The sequence below is a fragment of the Rhodnius prolixus genome, unplaced genomic scaffold (assembly GCF_049639745.1).
Source record: "Rhodnius prolixus isolate KJV_2025 unplaced genomic scaffold, Rpr scaffold_11, whole genome shotgun sequence".
Lineage (NCBI taxonomy): Eukaryota > Metazoa > Arthropoda > Insecta > Hemiptera > Reduviidae > Rhodnius > Rhodnius prolixus.
In genome coordinates, this window is record NW_027411625.1 from 4369669 (window position 1) to 4394767 (window position 25099).

The window sequence follows — 25099 nt, forward strand, 5'->3', positions numbered from 1 at the left end:
ATCTCTAGTGTCTTCAGTTCAGAAGCACCTACCACCTCGTCAAGGTTGGACACAAGTGGGAGGTCCAAGGCCGGGAAGGGTCAGGACCATAAAGAGGGCAACAATAAGAACACCAAGAAGACAAACCCTAAAGCTGAAGAAGAAGAAGAAAACACTGTTGCTGAAGAATAGATGAATATTTAAAAGGCACTGTCAGGTTCCCTGGATAGAAATGAGAAGCCGTTAAGAGTTAAGATTCTAATAGGGCGGCCTTTAAGACCTACGCCACTGCGACTCCTTTGGATCTATTGTGGCTCCCCTTCTCTAGAGCTCGCCCTCCAGACCCGTCCGTTTAATCAGACTCTTGATACTGGAGAGCGGCTCTTGGGGTAAAGCTCCTCAGGCCTTGGGTTTTTCCTCCCCGAGAAGTAACATCCTTAGCCATACGAGCTCTTCACACTAACACAACACGTGCAGTGCCGTTTCCTCCTCCTCTTCCTGACAGAACCTACAAAGGCTATCATCTGCCAGGCCCATGCGATGCATGTGTTTTCTGAGCCTGCAGTGGCCGGTTAATAGGCCCACAATTATCCTTAAAGCCCTACGGCCTTGTCGGATTAAATCTGCAGTTAGCTTTGGCGAATAGCCCTTGAAGAAACTCCTTCGCCCGTCTCCTTGCCTGGCAAGTCACCACCCCTGATACCTAGTCTGCATCCATAGTTTAATGGCCGCAGTCTAAGAAACCCCCAAAATAGGGCTCCGGGCCAACGAAGTGTCCCGCAGAGCCTTCCTGGGCCAATAAATCTACCACTTCGTTTCCTTTATGTCCTGAATGGCCAGGTACCCAAACCAGAAAGACCTTATTTTGGTCATTAATTTCCTTCAGGGCACCCAGACAGTACCAAACCAGCTTTGAATTGACCTGGTAGGAACTAATGAGAAGAATCACAGCAAAGGTTATAGATGCGAGGCTACAGAAATTTGGCACAGAAACAGAAGCGTGGGAAAAATAAAGGTTAATGCGCGGGAAGATGGGTAGCGGGAAAGATAAACCGCAAACAGAAAGCTGAGTGTGACTGAACAATAAAAATCAAATCAAGAACTAAATTTCCAATTTTTGAAGAATATCGGGTGGCCAAAATGGCCATATTATCATTAAATTTTTCAGTATTTCGAGATTTTCTTAAAAAAACACTCTTACGTAGCTCACTTTGTGCTTGCGATACTAAGATATACGAGGGTCGTTTGAAAAGTCCGTGCAAAAATAAAAACTACTTAATTTTTTGGGGTAAACCTTTTTTATTTTTCAACATAGTCTCCTTTTAGGCTTATACACTTCGTCCAACGCTGCTCTAGTTTGTTGATCCCTTCCGAATAATAGAAGTTGTCCAAGTCTGAAAAATAGCCATTCGTTTCTGCAATCACCTCCTCGTTTGAATAAAATCTTTTTCCCGCCAGCCATTTCTTCATATTGGGGAACAAATAGTAGTCCGAGGGAGCCAAGTCTGGAAAATAGGGGGGGATGTGAAACGAGTTGGAACCCTATTTCCATTAATTTTGCGACCACAACTGCTGAGGTGTGAGCTGGTGCGTTGTCGTGATGGAAAAGGACTTTTTTGTGGGCCAATCGTGGGCGTTTTTCTTGCAGCTCGGTTTTCAAACGGTCCAATAACGATGAATAATATGCACCTGTAATAGTTTTACCCTTTTCCAGATAGTCGATGAGGATTATTCCTTGCGAATCCCAAAAGACAGTCGCCATAATCTTTCTGGCCGAAGGAACGGTCTTCGCCTTTTTTGGCGCAGATTCCCCCTTGGTAACCCTTGTTTAGATTGTTCTTTGGTCTCAGGAGTGTAGTGATGTATCCATGTTTCATCCACAGTGACGAAACGACGCTTAAAGTCCTGCGGATTCTTCTGGAACAGCTGCAAACCGTCCTTGCAACACTTCACACGATTTCGTTTTTGGTCAAGCGTGAGCAATCGCGGCACCCATCTTGCGGATAGCTTTGTCATGTCCAAATGTTGATGCAAAATATTATGTACCCGTTCATTCAAGATGCCCACAGCACTAGCAATCTCACGCACCTTCACTCTTCTGTCATCCATCACCATATCATGGATTTTATCAATGATTTCTGGAGTAGTAACCTCAACAGGGCGTCCAGAACGTTCAGCGTCACTTGTGCCCATATGGCCACTCCGAAAATTTGAAACCACTTATAAACTGTTCTAATCGAAGGTGCAGAGTCACCATAATGTTTATCAAGCTTCTCTTTAGTCTCCTGAGGCGTTTTGCCTTTCATAAAGTAGTGTTTAATCAGCACACGAAATTCTTTTTCGCCCATTTTTTGAAAATCACTCGACTTCCTCGATTCAAACGAATGCCAAACACAAAGAAATAGACCGATCTGGCTGAAACTTGGTGTGTGTTCTTCCAAGAGATGCTACTAACTAAACATAATCTCGATACGCGCCAGTGGTGCTATCTAACTTTGCACGGACTTTTCAAACGACCCTCGTATGTGTAGGTATACAACTTTTATTTGTAAAATTATTGGCCTGAAAATTTCATTAAAGAACTTAAGTGAAAACATCATCTCCCTTGAGTAATATTAAACGATGCTAAATTTATTTCCTAAATTTGAGTTTAAATTAAACTCAACTGGAAAGAAACTCTTTTTTTTTTTTTTTTTTTTTTTTTTTTTTTTTTTTTTTTTTTTTTTGGCGCATCAACAGCTGAGGTCATTAGCGCCCGGAGCTTTTTCCAGTGCACTGCCGGCCTCCGGACAGTGTTCTCTCGTTACAGACAACACTGTCCATCACCGGACAGTGAGCTGTAAGAAGCTCCTAGGAAGAGAAAATCTAAGGGTCAGCTGCTGGATTCGAACCCGGGACCTCCGCGTGGGAGTCCAGTATGCTAACCTCATAGCTAATCCCTTCCCTGAAAGAAACTCTTTACACAATATATTGTTCACTTTCAAGAAATAGCTTAAAATATTTCCCCTAAACTTCGAATATATAGTTACATAAGATACATAAAAGTTTTAGAACTTCTAATTTGATCATTAAAACGGTCCGGTAGGTATAAGGGTTGATCCGTCAGTAACTGCACGAAAAAGAGTAACGTTGAATAACACCCAACTTTGACAATTTTTTTTTCTCTTTTTCTATAAAAGATAAAATTCCCAAATTTTCTTTATATTATACAGGGTGAACCAGTAACTAATGTCCATAGGCCTACTGTGTGTAGTACATCTAAAGTGGAGTTCAATGACGTATTGGCTAACTTCATATTTTCCACTGTTCTTGAGTGACGTCACTTTAATTTTTTTTTCTAAAATCATTACTTTTTTCCAATAAAAATGTTATTACTCAGAAAGTTTTAGTCCGAATTCGATTCTGATGACACGGTTAGAAAGACAGATAAATTTTATAAAAATTGATACATTTCAAAGCATAAGTTATTCTCCAAACAGCCTCAATCTTCTTCCGAAAACTGGGAAAATAAAAGTAATCGAAATTTTTAAGAAAACCCCATTAGGCCCTTATGTGATCATTATCAGACCTAGGTGCTGGCACATTTTATAAAAGTTTCCTTGTTTAATGGGCTTTCAAACGGTATATCATTTTCCAGGATTCCTTTTATCTTCTTATGAGAAATTACGTTTGTTTTTGCAAGAAAACGTGTCTTCACGAGCACACAACAGTGTTATCAGAATAACAGAATTTTTCATATGAAGATAAAAGGAATCTTGGAAAATGATATACCGTTAGAAAGCCCATTAGGTAAGGAAACTTTTACAAAAAGTGGCCAGCACCTAGGTCTGATAATGATCACATAAGGGCCTAATGAGTTTTCTTCAAAAATTTCGATTACTTTTATTTTTCCAGTATCCAGGAGGAAGATTGAGGCTGTTTGGAGAATAAATTATGCTTCGAAATGGTGTCATTTTTTAGAAAATTTATCTGTCTTTCTAACCGTGTCATCAGAATCGAATTCGGACTAAAACTTTCTGAGTAATAACATTTTTATTGGAAAAAAAGTAATGATTTTAGAAAAAATAAATTTAAAGTGACGTCACTCAAGAATAGTGGAAAATATGAAGTTGGCCAATACGTCATTGAACTCCACTTTAGATGTACTACACACAGTAGGCCTATGGACATTAGTTACCGTGGTTCACCCTGTATATCCTCGTTTATAACTGTAATTTTTTCGTAATAGTATAGATTAATTATTTTTCGAGGTAAACGATTCCAAAAATGGGCCAAAAAAAGCAGTTTCAAAAATTGGTCTTCTTCTTGTTGTTACCTTTTTTTTGTAAACTGCGTAGCGCCTAAACGCGTGAACCGATTTTCATAAATGAGTTCTACAAAAATTCATTTTTTGGGCGGTTCTACGGGAACAGTTGGTATAGACTTTCTTGTAAGGTTATATTTCAGTGTAATATACGATTACAAAGTTTATAATATTACTAATAACTAAATTTGACTCAAATTTTCGGTATTTGAAGAATATTTACGGGTTAGAACTTAGAGAATACTAGTTAGAGGAAGTCATTTGAGTGGTCACAGCAGATATTTTTTAATACATCCATCGTTTGCAATATAATTTCTGAGCAACTCAGTTTAACCGTGGAAGCCGAACCGTATTTTATTTGTAACAATTTTACATAGTAATGCATTATTGACTACACTGACAACTTTACAACAGCGACCAGTATTTGTAGTAAATGTGTGCTTCAAAACAGTTCCCTGTGGACAAACTTTCCGCATGTGACCTCCTACAGATGTGGAGCAGAGAAATATAAATTAGAATTTAGTATGAAAAGTTAAACGTGAATGGATTGAATTTTTCAAAAAAAAAAAAAAACCTGATATAAATTGCATATTTAAAAAGTTTGCTTTCAGGAGAAAAGTAATGTAATATTTGAACAAATTACGGCCCAGTAGTTGCCAAGTTAGAAGTCAATATTTCAGGTGAGTAGTTGTAAGTATGCAAAAAAAATATTTCTATTAAAAAAAACACATACGGCAAACTTTTGCTGCATTTATTTTATTTTTATAATCATCCATCTATTTATTTGCAACTGTAAAATTTATAAAAATTAAATGTGGAACCTAGAATAAAATGACATGAATAGTATTTGAAGAATCGGCTCTGAAATTCCAAGATTCAATGCTAATAAAGATCTAGGATTTATCTTTAGTCTGTTTTGTCCAAGTACATTGATGGTATCTTCCAGTACAGCTTTACAGAATGTGGCGATTTCTTATTAGGAATGCTTAAACTTTCCTGTAACATTAACGGTCTTAGGATACTATACAACAGTCTAAAAGGAACCGAGTAGAAATGCCTTGCCGATCTCGTAGACTATTATTTTGATGCATTTTTAAATTAAGGCATACCTAGTGGCCTAAGAGACTGTGAACTTGTTCTAAATTTCCATATTCCGAATTCTAACTCCGAAAGTAAAGTAATTGCCCATTTTTTCAGGCGGTCTTTACTTCCAACTACCAATTAGGTGTCGAGGACGGAGGCGACTAGCAAACATACTTTACTGTAAATTCTTTTTATTAACCATTAAATAAAATCCAAGGCCCTAAGACCAGGAATCGAACCCAGTACCACAATACATATTAGCTTTACAGGTCCTCGCCTCTTAACCGCTCGGCTACAGTGGCGCCCTACAAGTTATAAGTACACTAACTAATAAGTGTAACATAATTGAAAATAAGTAAATAAAATTAAGTTGAAATTAAAAGTTGAATTGATGGCCTACAACTTCACTTGTTTGATAATCTCATGAATGTGAATGTTGATAGATGCCACAAAAATGGGGCACCCATTTTTTCGATCTGAGGGTGCATCAGCCTGTTGTTCCAACTATAACGGTAGACATCAACAAGCCCCAAAGATGGCCTGTGTTTGTCGTCCTAATTTTGTTACTAAGAATTATCTGGTACCTAGATGCGCCACAACTTATATACACCGAAAAGTCAACTCTATAAGGAATAAAATAGCAGGACCTATGCCCCATGGAATCGCAGTCAAAAGAGGCTTATTGTGCCCTTCCCTTTGGATACAATGGACGAAACCTCCCCTACTAAGAAGGTTGAGGAAGTCTTTCCCTACTAGTTCTTTTTGCGCTACTATCTCCTTTGGTCTCAAAGATCTAAAGGTTCCACAGCGCAACCACTCGATTGCAACACAATCGAATAAGTGAGAGGCCGTTTCCTCCTCTTCCTGACACACTCTGCACAACGGTTCCAAGCTAATAAGCCCCACCTTGCGCAAATTCTTCCTGAACCTACTGATGGCCTGTGAATATGCCTGTGATTCAGAGTAATCTGATTTCTACCCAAGCACAGGGTCACTTTTGAAAGCCAACTCTAGGTATTGAAATGAATAATATTTAAATAATCGAAGCCTACTATTTTATATTTAATATTTTCACTAAAATAAAAGAAAAATCGATTTTAGGAGGTTCAGAGGGTTAGTTAACTTAAGAGTGTCAGATTTAGCTCTTGTTTACACAATTAGTTTTAAAGTTGATAGGATGGTTAAACTTCGTACTAAAAAAACTTTAGCTACAAAGTTTTACAATAATGTGGTTTTGAAAAGCGCCAAGTTTGCGAATTACCTGTTAATATAATTAATAGGAATTTAGGATATAGTTGGTGGCTTTATAGATGGGGTTGGTGGAAGGACAATAGACATTTTGGTAAGATACCTACACAAATCATTTAACTGAAATATAATATAATGCAGTTCAGTGGTGATAATTTAACTGGCTGTAATGTTACACGGTAATCTGATCAGCGCCTCTTAAATATTATTCAGTCTTACTGGTCAACCTTTGTCCACTTTATCATGAAATTAGACTACCAATTAGGTGTCGTGGACGGAGGCAACTAGCAAACATACTTTACTGTAAATTTCTTTTATTAACCATTAAATAAAATCCAAGGCCTAAGACCGGGGAATCGAACCCAGTACCACAATACTTATTAGCTTTAAAGGTCTCGCCTCTAACCGCTCGGCTACCGCTGCGTAGTAAAAAGGTTATACACATTAAATACTTGAATTTTGTTTGAAGAACTATTAAGGTATTTATTTCTGTATAAACTGTAATAGGGCCATTTTAAAAATATGTGTTCGAGAGATTCCTCGCTTGCTCTGCATAATTTACAAGTTTCAGATTATTCTAAGCTGTTCTGCTCTATCTTTTTTGTATAAATAGTACATTTTTCAGCAGCACTAATCCTGAGTTGACTGTACACCTCTGACAAGTTTCAAACAAATATTATAAAATTAAAACTGTTCGGTTGTCCTACCTGTCCAGTTGTGTAAGGGTTGATCGACAAAAAACTGCACGAAAAATCGTAACGTTCAAAAAAACCCAACTTTTCTTCTTTTAATTATAAAAGATAAAATTCCCAAATTTTCTTTAAATTACAGGGAAAATCCTCCTTTATAACTGTTATTAATTTTTTTGCAACAACATACATCTGATAGATTTTGAGAAAGGCGTTGCCGAAAATGATCAAAAACGGCACTTTCAGAAATTGTTCTTGTTCTTGTTGTTGTTCTTCTTCTTGTTCTTGTTTTTCTTGCTACCTTTTTTTTGTAAGCATAAGTAATAGTTCTCATATTTTGCGTGCAGAATTTCCTTATAAAATAAGAGGAAGAATGTGCTCTCTCTGAGTCATTTGAAATAGATTTCTGACTCCAATCAATTAAGAGTTTGTTTATAAATTTTTCATTAAATCTGCCTACAGCCAGTCATACCATAACGCTATGAAATAGCTTTCTATATGAGATACCCAGTTGTATTTAATGATATTACTAGAAGAGCTACATCAATAAAATTTGATCGTTTTTCTAGCAAGAGGTTTGCTTTAGCAAAATCAAACAAACTTCAAGAAAAAAAGAAGCGATAGAAAGGAAAATAAAAAACAGAAATACTGGATATTTTTTCTTTCACAGCTTCAACCGACTGCAATTGTGTTCCTTTTAATGCAGTTTTGACTTTGGGTAACAGATAAAAGTCACATGGGGCCGTCAGGTCAGGCGAATAAGGCGGATGGCCTAAAACTGGGATGTTTGTACTTGGCTAGAAACGTCCTATGACAGACAATGCAGTGTGAGTGACAGACTTGGCTCTTTTTCCTGAACTATTGGATCCAAAAATAGACGACCTAATGTGTACAATATACGGATGGCATTGAACTACAATGTTAGAAACAGAAATTATGGAAATTCCAGCAAAACTAATGAAGATTCTGTATTTTTCCCTGTTTTCTGAACTATTACATTCAAAAATAGTCGACCTAATGTGTATAATATACGGTTGACATTAAAGTACATTGTTAGAAACAAAAATTATGGAAATTCCAGCAAAACTAATGAAGATTTTGTATTTTTCCCTGTTTTCTGAACTATTACATTCAAAAATAGTCGACCTAATGTGTATAATATACGGTTGACATTAAAGTACATTGTTAGAAACAAAAATTATGGAAATTCCAGCAAAACTAATGAAGATTTTAAAATTTTTCCCTGTTTTCTGAACTATTACTTTCAAAAATAGTCGACCTAATGTGTATAATATACGGTTGACATTAAAGTACAATGTTAGAAACAGAAATTATGGAAATTCCAGCAAAACTAATGAAGATTTTAAAATTTTTCCCTGTTTTCTGAACTATTACTTTCAAAAATAGTCGACCTAATGTGTATAATATACGGTTGACATTAAAGTACAATGTTAGAAACAGAAATTATGGAAATTCCAGCAAAACTAATGAAGATTTTAAAATTTTTCCCTGTTTTCTGAACTATTACTTTCAAAAATAGTCGACCTAATGTGTATAATATACGGTTGACATTAAAGTACAATGTTAGAAACAAAAATTATGGAAATTCCAGCAAAACTAATGAAGATTTTAAAATTTTTCCCTGTTTTCTGAACTATTACTTTCAAAAATAGTCGACCTAATGTGTATAATATACGGTTGACATTAAAGTACAATGTTAGAAACAAAAATTATGGAAATTCCAGCAAAACTAATGAAGATTTTAAAATTTTTCCCTGTTTTCTGAACTATTACTTTCAAAAATAGTCGACCTAATGTGTATAATATACGGTTGACATTAAAGTACATTGTTAGAAACAAATATTATGGAAATTCCAGCAAAACTAATGAAGATTTTGTATTTTTCCCTGTTTTCTGAACTATTACATTCAAAAATAGTCGACCTAATGTGTATAATATGCGGTTGACATTAAAGTACATTGTTAGAAACAAAAATTATGGAAATTCCAGCAAAACTAATGAAGATTTTAAAATTTTTCCCTGTTTTCTGAACTATTACTTTCAAAAATAGTCGACCTAATGTGTATAATATACGGTTGACATTAAAGTACAATGTTAGAAACAGAAATTATGGAAATTCCAGCAAAACTAATGAAGATTTTAAAATTTTTCCCTGTTTTCTGAACTATTACTTTCAAAAATAGTCGACCTAATGTGTATAATATACGGTTGACATTAATGTACAATGTTAGAAACAGAAATTATGGAAATTCCAGCAAAACTAATGAAGATTTTAAAATTTTTCCCTGTTTTCTGAACTATTACTTTCAAAAATAGTCGACCTAATGTGTATAATATACGGTTGACATTAAAGTACAATGTTAGAAACAAAAATTATGGAAATTCCAGCAAAACTAATGAAGATTTTAAAAATTTTCCCTGTTTTCTGAACTATTACTTTCAAAAATAGTCGACCTAATGTGTATAATATACGGTTGACATTAAAGTACAATGTTAGAAACAAAAATTATGGAAATTCCAGCAAAACTAATGAAGATTTTAAAATTTTTCCCTGTTTTCTGAACTATTACTTTCAAAAATAGTCGACCTAATGTGTATAATATACGGTTGTCATTACAGCTGTCGCGGTCATTAGTATTTGCCGCATGTATAGTTTTTTCTGTAGCAGCATCAGTCTCGTTATTTATTAGCCACATCTCGTAGGTTTTAGACAAAGTAGCTTAACCAAGAGTATCATTTTAATGGATCAAGTAGCACTATCCTATTAAATAGGTTTTTGAAGTTTTGAACGATTTAAGAAAAACTGGTTTTTCGGTTTGAATTGGAACTTTCATTAAAAATTGAATGACGTAAACAGCACTAAAAGAATGTCGTGTAAATATTTACCAAATTATTATTATTATTATTTTTATAAACCAGTGATCATGTAATATTGATTATTTACCGAGAACAATATTAACTAAAAATAACTATGTGTAAAGGACAATAAAGTTTAGGCAACTAGACGGTAGCTCTTGATAGATGGTTACATAATATTTACTCAATCTTCAAATTAACTAACTTACTACAAGATAAGCGAAACATCTACCGAAATCTCATGGAATTCATTGTCTCAAAAAGGCCACTTTAATTAAACTTACCCGTCAAGTTGACATTAAGGAAATTACTGAATTTTAAGCTTAATTAAGGTTTGCAAGTTCTGGTAAGACTATAGAACTCTTTCTATCGTGGTGTGTTGAAGTTTTAGTGAATACTTAATGGCTACATTGTAGGTATCGAAAGTAAGTTTGTTTTTCGTTCAAGATCTCTACCAAATAGTTTTAGCTCAGTAGGTTCTTTACCACCTGGGCTTCTATGGCTCTCTGGAGGAAATGAGAAGTGGTTAAACAGTTTTTAACATTAAAATGGCACCTTACAGGCAAACTGTCCCCATACTTTTCTCCGCAAAGTGACGTTAATAGAATTTTAAGAAATGCGAGGTGTGGCTATTAAATAACGAGACTGATGCTGCTACACAAGAACTATGCATGCGCCAAATCCTAACGACCGACAGCTGTGCAGCGTAAAGCGTTCTCTTTCGATTGCAGCGTCTCACGTGTTTGTAGAGAAATCTGTCTGACCGGAACCGTCGTTTGTGTAAGAGGTGTTAGTTTCGTTTTGCCCGAAAACATCGATACTACACATGTAGTAGAGCAACGAATTGTCGTGAAATTTCACATCAAAACTTGGTAAAACCGCTTCTGAAACTTATCTTTTATTAAAAGAAGTTTATGGCGATGAATGTTTATCACGTGCGCCAGTTTTTTGAGTGGTTCAAGCGTTTCCAAGATGGCCGAGAAGACGTCGGAGATGATGACCACCCAGGTCGCCCTTCCACGTCCAAAACGAATGAAAATATCGATTATAATTAATCAACATTACTACCGTGAGATGCTTGCTCAACTCCGTGAAAGAGTAAGAAAAACTAGTCTAGCAAGTAGAGGTTTAGGAAAACAGGGAAAATACAAAATCTTCATTAGTTTTGCTGGAATTTCCTTAATTTCTGTTTCTAACATTGTACTTTAATGCCAAGCGTGCATTTTACACATTAGGTCGACTATTTTTGGATCCAGTAGTTCAGGAAAAAGGGTGAAATCCATATCACAGGAAAATTCCAATATGAACGTGGATTTCACAGCAGAAATCTATAAATGATTGATGATTCGTGTTTAGAAATCGCGAACAAAGCCCCTAATCAATCAGGAATGCCATCATTTTAAGTAAAAGTAATTAATCTAAATAGAATTATAACTATAGCGTTCGTTGTAAAGGGGTATTTTCGGCTGAAAAATTTTCTTCAAACAATTTTTGTAAACCCATTTGTTAATCCCTAATATTATTATAATAATGTACTGTAAAAACAAGAGTGTGCTACTCGCGGCCTGAAATTGAATTAAAAACCTGTTAATAATCTGGAGTATATCTAAATAATTTGTTTTAATTAATTACCCTTCCTGCATTATATTACATATTATTATAGTATATATTTTTACAAATTATAAAAATGAATGTGTGATACTGTTATAAAATGGCTGAAATTAGTTAATAGTTATTTATAATGCTTCGAAAAAAAAACACGGTTTCATCAAAGCAGAGTTGTGTAGAATAATTTACTTTTTTTTCATTATTTATTGATTGGTACTTGAATAAACATAAATTACTTCAGTTAAAGTGTGAATAGAGAGTAAACTCCAATTACATGATGCAAAAGCTGCCCGGCATAGCCAATGCATAATGCAACCGTTGGGACACTAGAACAGAGAAATCAGCCAATGTTGACACTTCTGGGAGGACTTTTTATGATTGGAATTTGTGTAAGATGGGAGATAATGAGGCCAGCGTCTTTTTTAGACGTTGTGGTGGCCAAACCAAAAAGAAGTGCCAAAAATGGGACGAGTAAGAATACATACGGGCTAGTGGCCATCACCGACCAAAATGTGTTAAATGCGCCGGACTTTCAGAATTATTTAAAAAAAACCTATCAAATTGCCAGCCACTACGGTGAATTACAAGGGTTGGTCCACTCACCTAGCAGTGCAACAACCAAAAATTAATGAGCACTCAACCCAATGGCCACGTGCAGAAGTAGATGCCTTCACTCTCTTACGTATCAACAATCCAGAGCCCACGCTGCAGAACTACCAACAACACGCAGCCTCAGATACTTGCTCCTACAAAAGGGACAACACTTTAACCAACCTATTCCATGAAATAGTCCAGTATACCGACTCCAACATAGCACTACCTCTGAGGCCACCTAGAGCTCAGTATAGTTACGCCCAGATAGCCGCTTCAGCGCAAACCACTTTACCTCTTCCTACATCTGAACCCTCTTCAGACATCTCATCTCATCTGGAATCCTTCCTAAATGAATTCAAGGACCTGATAAATCTTCTTAAAAACGTCTTAAATTATCTCGATGAACTTTTTGCAATATTCTCTCTCACAGTTCTGTTATGGAACTCAAACGGACTACTGATACACCCATCTTAACTAACCGACAGCGCTTCTACAGGTTACTCAACCTACAGAGCTGACTACATTGAACAAAGAGCCAAAGGTGGCCCTGCAATTCTAGTCCGAAATGCCTTGTCTCAGTTTCTTCATCACCATGAGTCTAATAACTTCTATCAGCTCACTTCTATCACTCTCCTTTGCTCTTCATCCAGTAATCAAGTCAGCAGCATGTACAATTATGTACTATCCCTCCTTATTTAAATCCCTTGGCTCACGATTCATTGCTGGTGGCTATTGAAAAGCAAACTCCCACGGACGCCTTCTTCACCTAATTTTGAATATCTACATATTGGCCTTCTGATCAAAATCATGTCCCACATCTAATAGACTTGTTTGTTACGTCTGGCACAGGCTTCATTTTTACATCAATCCATTGACAAAATTAGTTATCATCTGATCATTCCATCAGTTTTCTTTACACTCAGCATTACTCCGATTCAAAAATCTCCTTATACAGGGTGTACACGAAGGAGAGGTCAAAATTTCGGAAGGAGATTTACTTTGTAAATGCAGAACTGAGAACCGACATTAAAGTAAAAATTTCATTGTCTATAAGAAACGTTTTGAGGCTCTGGATTAAGCACATTTATAGAAAATTTAATGCTCTTTCGTTTGGAATAAGCAGATTTGTTGTAGGATAAAGGATAGAAAAGTTACGGCCCGTTTTTATGGTTAAAACCGCGAATATCGACGGAAATGTTAAAAAATGCAAATATCTTGGGACACTATTAAGAATCGGGCCAAAGTGAATAGAATACTTTTTTGTTGCATTTGAGCTGCTGAATCACCTCCCCGAAGTTTCAAACCTCTCCTCCGTGTACACTCTGTACAAGTGATTAGCAACTATTTCTTAGTCCCCAAACCTGGTTTAACACGAAACCTACGCGATAACAATAATTCAACACCTCGCGAGAAGTAAACTTACTTTAAATAATGTTCTACGCCTAACATTAGGCACAGATATTCGTAACGTAGAAGACATAATATTTGTAAGGAATGTAAGGCTTTATAGTCTACTAAATTTGGTGCACGAGTGAAATTAATGCGAGGTAGGATGTACGTACGTAGAGAGTAGATTTGTTGTGCTTGGTATTTACAAGATTTATACTAGACCAGTGGATGGAGCAATATATTTACATACACAGCTAGAGAGCAATGTTAATGAACTTAGTAGATAACAGCGATCTATATAAATCTTTGTAATATGCGAACGGACAATTATTTCGGACGTTTGCCAACTAAGGAGATTGCTTATAACTGGGCATAGTGAATTCACACTTGTAATCCAAGTAATTTTATGTGCTCATACGCTTGCAACGTGAAGAATTGTAATCTTGTCTAAATTTAAATAACCATAAAAACCCTTTGATTTTTTGTTTTTCTTTCTACGAGCTTCATACAGCTCATTGTCCAGTCCATACGGCACTATTGTTTGTGGCGAGAGAACGTAGTCCGAGGGCCAGCAGCGCACTCAAAAAAGCTCCAAGCGCCAATGACCCCCGAATGTTGTAGCACCTTAATTTAAAAAATAATAATATAAGTTGAACTTTTCAAACAAATTTATGGGAAAAATTTAAATTCTTCGCAGTAGTTGAATTTATATGAATTTCATAAATAAGTTATTAACTGCTTCTAGCTTACTGATCGGTTATACGACGTAAAGCTTGCTTGGAAATAAGCACTTTTCCTGCTTTATAAGCATGCAATGTGGCAGTGCAAAGCAAGTTAGTGTATGCTTAGTGTTTAACATATAGATAGAATATTCAATGTGCTATTTTTATACAACGAAATAAAAACGGTTGCAAAATAAATGCTAAGCTTTTGCAAAACTACCTCGTAAAAAACAAAATTTTGCAGTAAGGTTAAACGCTTCCTCTAATAATTAGATAGTTTTACGTATAGTTTTAAAAAAAGATAGCACATTAGAAATGCAATTATTGCATTAAGAAAAAGTGGTGTCATTGTTAAGGCTTGATTTTATTTGATTTTTTTTTTTTTTATTCTATAATTGCATCTTAGGTAAGACAAAAATTTGCGATTATATCTAATTTTCAAATCCAAGTGAAATTACCATTTTAAGATCCCCTGATTCCAAAAAGTAGTTTTTAAAAAAATTGTCTTCAGTCTTTAAAGTCTGTGGTAAGCATAACATTAACAAGAAAAATAGTCGCAGAAAAAGTATTCTTTATAGACGCTCTTTAGACCTCTTTTAACATCCAGCCTGCCCAGTCTGGAGATTACAGCTAGGAACACACTGACCGAAAAGACCTGCAGACTGTACATCAACAACAAAACTGCAACAAGCATACAGTCAACTGAAACAGTTATACCCACTAATTAACAGAAACACACCGCTCTAAACACTGCTGGCACTGTACTGCTCTACAAGACGCACCTTAGACCTCTTTTAACATCCAGCCTGCCCAATCTAGAGATTACAGCTAGGAACACACTGACCGAAAAGACCTGCAGACTGTACATCAATACAAAACTGCAACAAGCATAGAGTCGACTGAAACAGTTATACCCACTAATTAACAGAAACACATCGCTCTAAACACTGCTGGCACTGTACTGCTCTACAAGACGCACCTTAGACCTCTTTTAACATCCAGCCTGCCCAATCTAGAGATTACAGCTAGGAACACACTGACCGAAAAGACCTGCAGACTGTACATCAACACAAAACTGCAACAAGCATACACTCGACTGAAACAGTTACACCCACTAATTAACAGAAACATACCGCTCTAAACACTGCTGGCACTGTACTGCTCTACAAGACGCACCTTAGACCTCTTTTAACATCCAGCCTGCCCAATCTAGAGATTACAGCTAGCAGCACACTGACCGAAAAGACCTGCAGACTGTACATCAACACAAAACTGCAACAAGCATACACTCGACTGAAACAGTTATACCCACTAATTAACAGAAACATACCGCTCTAAACACTGCTGGCACTGTACTGCTTCACAAGACGCACCTTAGACCTCTTTTAACATCCAGCCTGCCCAATCTCGAGATTACAGCTAGGAACACACTGACCGAAAAGACCTGCAGACTGTACATCAACACAAAACTGCAACAAGCATACAGTCGACTGAAACAGTTATACCCACTAATTAACAGAAACACACCGCTCTAAACACTGCTGGCACTGTACTGCTCTACAAGACGCACCTTAGACCTCTTTTAACATCCAGCCTGCCCAATCTAGAGATTACAGCTAGGAACACACAGACCAAAAAGACCTGCAGACTGTACATCAATACAAAACTGCAACAAGCATACACTCGACTGAAACAGTTATACCCACTAATTAACAGAAACACACCGCTCTAAACACTGCTGGCACTGTACTGCTCTACAAGACGCACCTTAGACCTCTTTTAACATCCAGCCTGCCCAATCTAGAGATTACAGCTAGGAACACACAGACCAAAAAGACCTGCAGACTGTACATCAATACAAAACTGCAACAAGCATACACTCGACTGAAACAGTTATACCCACTAATTAACAGAAACACACCGCTCTAAACACTGCTGGCACTGTACTGCTCTACAAGACGCACCTTAGACCTCTTTTAACATCCAGCCTGCCCAATCTAGAGATTACAGCTAGCAACACACTGCACGAAAAGACCTGCAGACTTTTCCGAAAATAAAGTACTACGAATAGCCACTGAACGCCCCCATGGTTTACTAGGAACCCACAAATACACAGAGAACTGGACATTCAAGCCATTCACACTCACATGACCAAACTAACGGACAACTTGTTCCTCATGCTTCACACTCTGCCACCTCTACAACCAACTTGGCGAGTCTACAGCTTCAAGAAGACTGAAACCAAGACTGTATATAGATCTATGAAGGACTGTACTCCATTTTGGATATGTAGCACTATGTGTAAAGTCCTTAGTGAGCTGGCTCATACTTAATTCGTAAATATAAATAATATTTAAACTGTTGTATGATTTACACACATTTTATTAAATCTTCTTCAATGCATCATGAAATAACTAAATTTGAAGTAAACTCTTTACTATTCAATCTAGAGTCAGAATTTAGTCAAGAATCAATTTTTAAACTTTTCTGTTATTTATGGAATCAAAAAGTAAAAAAAAATTGATGCTTGTTGAGTTCATAGTGGTTTTGGATCAAGGAAATTTAATAAATACTCATTATTATTGATTCTAATGCCAATTTGAATGGAACAGAATTTAATCAGGATTAAATTGTTAAGCCGATTGGTTACTAGAGTAACTGGTGTTAGTATGGACAGTGGCCGGGCGTGTATTTTGTTCGTTTAAAAAACACATCGATTTATTTAAAGCTATATTTATTTTATTTTTCTTAAGAGGAATCATTTGAATAAAGAAGATCTTAGAATCGGAGTTTTTATACCGGAAACTATTCTCAAGGTTACAACATAAGTGACGTAGTCTTTCACTACACTGTAAGCATCTCGTTCTTCTAGTCCCTATGAGGAGGTGTCTATGGGTCGACTCGAGTGTATCCAATCCTCAGCTTTGTAATTATTACCGATTCCCATTTGCTGAACGTTGACCCGCGGTTGGATGTCTTTCAATTTTTCATTTATACAATGCCACTGATTCTGCCGTTTTCTAATTATGTTCTCTCTAATGTGAGCATTTAGATCAGCGGATTGCACATGGATGGCGCTTTGTATTGGATTAGAGGCGACACTTTTTGCCACCTGATCCGCTTTTTCATGCCCAGATAGGCCATTGTGGCCTGGTACCCATGCGAATGTCACCCTCTGTCCATGAGTGCGTATCTGGTGCAACGTATCATTGGATCAGCTGAGAATATATCCCGAAGAACCATCAGCGTACTTAAGGAAACTGACAATAATAATACTTTTTTTGTACTTCTTTTCAATGTTTAATTTCAGGGCCTGGCATATCGCGTACACTTCTGCCGTGAATATTGTAGCATACGGAGGGAGTGTCCACGTAAGGGTGACGCCCTCCGGGTACACGGCACATCTTACAATATTGTCGTACCTTCGACCTATCTTGTAAATACGAGTACAGGTCGGTGATCATAATAATAATTTAGGATCTCAAACAATTTTTGTCGATAGATAACAGGAGATGTTTCATGTTTCTTATATTCAGTCATATCCACAGGACCAAATTCCTGTATACCAGCCGACTCTGCGTAGCCTTTTACGACATCCTGGACAGGAGCAGGCCTATTCTATCCCCGGCCCTGCAGGAGAAACTCTTTGCTGTTATTCCCTAATTTCAAGTAAATAGGCTTGGGAGCAGACAGGCAATTACTGTATTGGTATAAATAACTGTTACCATTGTAAGACATTTATTTCCCCATAGTGGGGATTAGAAGAAGGAAGGCCCTTTGCCTCCTTTGAGGCGTTATACTCAAGAGTAAAAAACAAAAAGTAAAGTAATCGCCTATTTTTTCAGGCGGGACTTAACGTCCAACTACCAATTAGGTCGTAGACGTAGGCGGCTAGCAAACATATTTTTACTGTAAATTTCTTTTATTAACCATTAAATAAAATCCAAGGGCTCTAGACCGGGAATCGAACCCAGTACCACAATACATATTAGCTTCGCAGGTCTCGCCTCTAACCGCTCGGCTACCGTGGCGCCTAGTAATACCACAATGTGATGAATCATAATATTATACACGAAGACAATGGCACAAGGACCGCTTGGACTGACTACTTGCGCAGTGGCAATATCGTAACCAATGAAGGTCTCCTGAGGTACGATTATTGGCTAGTTGAAACTTTTACTCATGAGTTTATTCTTCGCCTTTTGAATTGCAGTTCTATCTACCAGTTCATGGCGCAACAGTCCTAAAGGACTCGGAGCCTCGTCCACAAAGCTTCTGCCAAACACCTTTGTCTTTGGCCTGTCATTCTCCACCGCCTAACACCCATTGATGTGAGGTCATCTTGGAGATCGTCCAGCCAGCGCAAGCGAGGTCCTATCTCTTCGGCGAACTCCATCTAGGGTCGACCATAGAGGAGCCTTTTAGGCAGTCTATCCTCCTCCATTCTCTCCACATGTTTGAATTGCAGTTATTAATTGAAAATATGACTTCTTCATCTCCACTTTTACAGCCAACATCATGTGGATTCAACTCACTCATTTTAACTGAGTTTTATAATTTACCTAAAGGCTATTTGTATCCATCCCCTTTTTTCAAACGCTTTGCCGTCATCCACAACTTCAAGTAAACTAAACTTGCAAGTAGACGGACACATCAATAATAATAGTGCGGTAGCAGTATCTCCAGCATTGACTCGAACAATCAAGCCCCTGTATCTCTTACTTTACCATTATTAGCTTATAATTAATAAACAAATATATATTAAGGATTCAAATTAGCGAGGAATCGATCCAAATAAAAAACAACAACTTCGTCTCTTTGGCCAACGTTTCGACAAATATATTGCCTACTTCAGGGCCTTAATATAACAAATATTGTCTTAAAAATTGTTTTTTATTTTTAATATTCAGGCCCTGAAGAAGGGAATATATTTGTCGAAACGTTGGCCAAAGAGACGAAGTTGTTGTTTTTTATTTGGATCGATTCCTCGCCCAATTTGAATCCTTAATATAATATTTTTACGGTCACTTAAAGCTAATAATAATAATAATAATAATAAAAAAGTCTTTTATTTTTAGAAAAAAAAGCAATAAATACAAAAGTAATTTCATTCTTGAACATAATAAATAAAAGACATACTCTGAGTCCAAAAGACCATCCATGGAATTGTTGCCGACAATAATATACTTAAAACATCGCAAAAATTACTTTTAACTTTAATTATAATTTAAAAATCACAAGAATATTACAGAATATATTGTATTATACCATTATTTATTAGAATTTGATTGAATTAGATAATTATGACGTAGATTCCAAGCGTATTTACAAAAATTTATAATTGGTTTCCATTTAAGATAACCATTTAAATATGTTATCAACTGCTCTTTTGTGAGACTCTAATTTTCAAAAAAGCGAATGCGAAACTCTTTCAGTGCCGGACACTTAGCGAGAAAGTATTCTCTGGCATGGACACACTAAAAGCTAATATAAATTCATTAATGAACAAATTAAGTTAGCTCCGTAGTTTTATTTACGCATTAAAATATTGTGTCGAATTTTTACCATTTTAAGTATTTATTATAGTATATAAGAGAACGACTAGTGAGTGCTTTAAATCAAATTGTTGGTTTGCGGAAACGAGTCCATCTCATCGATTTCCAAAGCCTATCTATGCTTAAATTGAATTAGTTGTTTTTGAGATTGGGTTTGACGGTAGGTTACCAGAGCTAAATCCAAACTGTTGCTCATTACTTCATCTGAGTCTTTTGTGAATTGACTGAGTGTAGATGGTATCCAGTATAAGTGGTACTTTGTGCTGTTAGGGGGTAAAGATACCAAAGGTTTTAACCCTAACTGACTCAAAAAGAAAGATGAAGAATAAAGATCGGTCTATTTCTTTGTGTTTGGCATTCGTTTGAATCGAGGAAGTCGAGTGATTTTCAAAAAATGGACGAAAAAGAATTTCGTGTGTCGATTAAACACTACTTTATGAAAGGCAAAACGCCTCAGGAGACTAAAGAGAAGCTTGATAAACATTATGGTGACTCTGCACTTTCGATTAGAACAGTTTATAAGTGGTTTCAAAATTTTCGGAGAGGCCATATGGGCACAAGTGACGCTGAACGTTCTGGACGCCCTGTTGAGGTTACTACTCCAGAAATCATTGATAAAATCCATGATATGGTGATGGATGACAGAAGAGTGAAGGTGCGTGAGATTGCTAGTGCTGTGGGCATCTCGAATGAACGGGTACATAATATTTCGCATCAACATTTGGACATGACAAAGCTATCCGCAAGATGGGTGCCGCGATTGCTCACGCTTGACCAAAAACGAAATCGTGTGAAGTGTTGCAAGGACGTTTTGCAGCTGTTCCAGAAGAATCTGCAGGAATTTAAGCGTCGTTTCGTCACTGTGGATGAAACATGGATACATCACTACACTCCTGAGACCAAAGAACAATCTAAACAATGGGTTACCAAGGGGGAATCTGCGCCAAAAAAGGCGAAGACCGTTTCTTCGGCCGGAAAGATTATGGCGACTGTCTTTTGGGATTCGCAAGGAATAATCCTCATCGACTATCTGGAAAAGGGTAAAACTATTACAGGTGCATATTATTCATCGTTATTGGACCGTTTGAAAACCGAGCTGCAAGAAAAACGCCCACGATTGGTCCACAAAAAATTCCTTTTCCATCACGACAACGCACCAGCTCACACCTCAGCAGTTGTGATCGTAAAATTAATAGAAATAGGGTTCCAACTCGTTTCACATCCCCCCTATTCTCCAGACTTGGCTCCCTCGGACTACTATTTGTTCCCCAATATGAAGAAATGGCTGGCGGGAAAAAGATTTTATTCAAACAAGGAGGTGATTGCAGAAACGAATGGCTATTTTTCAGACTTGGACAAATCCTATTATTCGGAAGGGATCAACAAACTAGAGCAGCGTTGGACGAAGTGTATAAGCCTGAAAGGAGACTATGTTGAAAAATAAAAAAGGTTTACCCCAAAAAATTAAGTAGTTTTTATTTTTGCACGGACTTTTCAAATGACCCTCGTAAACAAACCAAAAAAAGCCATCATGATTTTTAATAAGAAATTCATTTTCAGTAAATAATTAAGAAAAAATATTTAAAAAAAATTTCTAGCTTGAAATAGCACAAAGTGTTATAGCCATATAGTTGGGTAACTGACGCAAGATTAGTAGCAAGACGAGCGTAGAAGTAATGAGTGTATTTGTGCTGCGCTAAAACTGCTGCAGTAGAGTGCTCCATGCTTTGGGAGCGTTAATCGCTTGGCTTTCAAAAGAATTGTGCTATTTCCCCGCCAAACATCCCACAGACTTACTCGTAAGTCAAGCAGCCACTTGTGTGTTTTTAATGAACCACTTCAGTTTCTTGAGAGTCAAAAAAAAAGAAGTTTCTTTTCTGCAAGACTACCTAGTCTTTTGGCTAATGTCCGTAAATTCGAAATAAATGAAAATTATTATTATTATTATTTTAATAATTCTCTTATTATATGACTAGAAATGGAAGATTGGAATCATGAAGTCTTATTATTTTAAAATATTACAGGAAATACTAAAATATTTTTGGTAAAATACTGAAGAAAAGACCTACAGACTTTTCCAAAATAAAGTACTGCGAATATCATTGAACGCCCCCATAAACCGTTCATAGCGAATAAAAGGTATCTGCACTACGTTCGCTACTTACGAGTACGAAGACATTAACCACTGCATTACTGACTTACAAACATCCTGTAGACGTAGTATCAAACTGGTCCCAAAGATGGAAGCTAAAGCTGAATCCTTCTAAAACAGGAGTAAAAATCTTCTCCCTTCGTAGGTCCCGGAATGAAGACCTACGCCTGTTAAAACTCAACGACCAGGAAACTCCTTGGAAACAAAATGATCTTGGCCGTAATCCTAGATGAACAACTCACCTGGAGACTGTACATCAACAAGCATACACTCCACTAATTAACAGAAACACACTGTACTGCTCTACAAGACACTCCTTAGACCTCCTTTAACATCCAGCCTGCCCGGTCTGGAGATTACAGCTAGCAACACACTGACCAAAAGACCTGCAGACTTTTCCTAAATAAAGTACTACGAATAGTTTTACTGGGAGCCCACAAATACCCAGAGAACTGGACATTCAAGCCATTCACAGTAACATGACTACTTCTTCCTAACCCTTCACACTCTGCCATCTCATTACCATCTTGGCGAGCCTACAGCTTCTAGAAGACTGAAACCAAGACTGTATCAAGAACTATGAAGAACTAAACTCTATTTGGAATATTTATCATTAGATTAGATTAGATTCAGCTAGGGCGTCCAGAATGCCTACGCCACTGCGACCCCTTTGGATCTATTGTGGCTCCTCCCACTCTAAAGTTCGCCCTCCAGACCCGTCCTTTTAATTAGACTCTTAATTCTGGAGAGCGACTCTTTGGTAAAGCTCCTCAGGCCTTGGGTTTTTCCTCCCCGAGAAGTAACAACGCTGACACAACACGTGCAGTACCGTTTCCACCTACTCCTCCTGACAGAACCTACAGAGGCTATCATCTGCCAGGCCATGTGATGCATGTGTTTTCTGGGCCTGCAGTGGCCCGGTTAATAGGCCCTACAATTATCCTTATAGGCCACACGGCCTTGACGGATTAATTTTGCAGTCAGCATCGGCGAATAGCCTCTAATGAACACCTTCGCCTGTCTCTGCCCAGTGGTTGCAAGCCACCACTCCTGAGACCTACTCTGCACCCATAGGTTAATGGCCGCAGACTTAACGCACTTCGAAACCCCAAAACAGGACTCCGGGCCAACGAAGTGTCCTAGCAGAGCCTTCCCGGGCCAATAAATCTGCCGCTTCGTTTCCCTTATGTCCTGAATGACCAGGTACCCAAACCAGTGACTTATTGTGGTCACTAATTTCCTTTAGGGCACCCAGACAGTCCCAAACCAGCCTTGAATTGACCTGGTAGGAACTAATAGCTCGTAGAGCAGCCTGGCTGTCCGAGAAAATCACGACCTTAGAATTAATAATTCCTCGTCCAACAATCTCGGTAGCACAGAACCTAATTGCAACTAAATATTTATCATTAAGTGCGAGGTAGCCCCTATTTAATTTGTAAATATAAAAATAACTCTTTTAACTTCATATAGGTACAATATATTATTATTTACACATGTCCCAATGAAAATGGACTTTTCATTAGTTCATGGTGAAATGTTTCAGGCGGGGCTTAACGTCCAACTACCAATTAGGTGTCGTGGACGGAGGCGACTAGCAAACATACTTTACTGTACATTTCTTTTTATTAACCATTAGATAAAATCCAAGGTCTAACTCCGGGAATCGAACCCATGACCAAAATACATATTAGCTTTACAGGTCTCGCCTCTTAACCGCTCGGCTATCGTAGCGCTATATACCGTTTAAAGTAAATCATTTCCGTTTAACCATCTTCTGTCTAGAACCATATTAACCGCGATGAAACCTACACGATGATATTATTCGACCAGTAAATAAAAATTACAGGATAACCCTTCCAACAAAGGGATACTTCAGAGAACTCTCTACTTATTAAAGCAGAAATGTTATGCATGTGTTTTGGCCCACATTCTATTGTGACAACGGTTTAGCGGTTATTTTGTCTGGAGGCCCCCTTTACAGCCTTGTGAAAGTTTCAGCCCCGTTTGTGAACGCCCGTTGATGAGTTCACTCAACATAGAGGGAAAATTCATTCTTGCAGCTTTTGTGGTCAAAGTTATACTCCAAGCATACATTTCCATATTTTACCATGTAAAGATGAAAAGCTACTTTATTTAGTTTTTCTTTTTTTCTTATTTTTTTATTTTTTGGTCAATCCAAAATCCATTCTCAAAAATCTATTAGATCTGGGTTGTTGCAAAAAAAAAATTACAGTTATAAAAAAGGAGGATTTGCCCTAAATTTTAAAGAAAATTTGGTAATTTTATCTTTTATAGAAAAAGAGAAAAAAAATTGTCAAAGTTGGGTGTTTTTTCAACGTTACGCTTTTTCGTGCAGTTTTTGACGATCAACCCTTATACGAGTATAACTGTCCTACCGGGCAGTTTTAATAAGAGATTGCAATGATTCCTCCTCTTCATAAATATATGCTTTTTCCGACTGTTCTGAGTTAAATGACTTTACACCTGACACCTAGAAACGATATACATATCTAAGACAGAAAACAGTTTAAATTTCAAAACAGACACGAACAATTTAAACAACATATACGGCCAACTTACTACAAAATACTTGACAATTGGCAACACTGACTTCCACCACAACCTAACACATATCACACACAGACCGATCACACTCAGTCCATGAACAGACAAGACAGAAGACACACCAACCCTGTAATGTAAAAATATTACTTTGTAAACTAGGTAAATAATTTTTTTGTAAATTTCGTTACGTTATACATATCCATTTTAATAGAATCATTGTTAACAATCTGTAAACATGTTCCACAGCCCTGAAGATGACCTAGTCCCTAGATCGAAAGCTCGGCAGAATAAATGTATCACGACTGAAATGGCAATTATTTTTTAATCCTATTGAA

General features: G+C 37.0%; 1 protein-coding gene and 1 non-coding gene across 6 annotated transcripts in view; both read left to right on the forward strand.

Moving 5' to 3' along the window:
- The window catches only part of LOC141459340 (cell adhesion molecule Dscam2-like), a 524511-nt gene that overhangs the window by 30310 nt on the left and 469102 nt on the right, over positions 1–25099 (forward strand). The window lies entirely within an intron of this gene.
- On the forward strand, positions 18598–18744 carry LOC141459602 (U4 spliceosomal RNA). Its single transcript, XR_012461525.1, has one exon. It is a non-coding gene; the product is annotated as a U4 spliceosomal RNA (small nuclear RNA).